This window comes from Chiloscyllium punctatum, chromosome 17 (assembly GCF_047496795.1).
Source record: "Chiloscyllium punctatum isolate Juve2018m chromosome 17, sChiPun1.3, whole genome shotgun sequence".
NCBI lineage: Eukaryota > Metazoa > Chordata > Chondrichthyes > Orectolobiformes > Hemiscylliidae > Chiloscyllium > Chiloscyllium punctatum.
The window spans coordinates 58,403,743-58,404,651 of record NC_092755.1 but is presented as its reverse complement, the minus strand read 5'-3'; the positions used below and the strand labels follow the sequence as shown (position 1 = coordinate 58,404,651).

The 909-nt window shown below is 47.6% G+C and overlaps 1 pseudogene; it reads right to left on the bottom strand.

The window, feature by feature from the left end:
- Positions 1–338: 338 nt before the first annotated feature.
- On the bottom strand, positions 339–457 carry LOC140488253 (U6atac minor spliceosomal RNA; annotated as a pseudogene).
- Positions 458–909: the final 452 nt, after the last annotated feature.

The following is a 909-nucleotide window of genomic DNA, read 5'->3' as shown; positions in this document are numbered from 1 at the left end:
GATTATCACCTGGAGGTTCAGGTCTTTCAGGGCTCTGGCCTATTCTAGGTTGCCTTTGGCTCATTTGACATAGAGGCAGAATACAATCACTGAACAAGTGCTCCTTCCTTCCGAAACCACCTAGCAATGTTCCCTCTGAGGTTTAGTCTTTGTAAGTACATGTGTTAACTGCACAGCTGGCTCTGCTCTGAGCATCTGAACATGTGATCCTCATGCTAACTGTTTTTTAACCTATTTTCCTAATCAGTTATGACACACCTGTGGAGGAGGTGGGATTTGAACCTGGTCCACCCGATCGAGGACTAGGGGCAATATCACTGTGCCACAAGAGGGCTCCCCTAAAATCATAACTAGATACCACTAAGTAGATGGCAATCACTTGTGTGTTGTAAGGCCACTAGGACCCCTTCTATCCTTATCAAGGGGAGTGTTAACTTTCTATCCTTTGATACAACACAGCCGATCCTAACTTTGAATGTTGGTTTGAAAAGTAGCTGCTACTACAGACCTCGGAGGTCTGCACAGGAGGAAAAGGGAATGGGGGAACATAGACACTCATTGCTGAGAGACTATTGGATCCATGGATGTCCCATCACTAATTGAAGCCCTTATGAATCATAGAAATATGACAGTCCCTTCGGCCCATCAAGTTCACATCGACTCTCCAAAGAGCATCCCACTCAGTCCCACTCCCTACCCTATCCCTGTATCCTTGCATTTCCCATGGCTAACCCACCTATGGCCAATCCACCTAACCTGTACATCTTTGGATTGTGGGAGGAAACAGGAGCACCCGTGGGCAATTAATCATTTTCCTCTGACGGTGGGGAGAGGGCCAACTGTAAGTGATGCCTGAGGACTTGCGGGGCACAGTGGAAGGCGGGTAATGCTGCTCCTTTGAGGCACTTG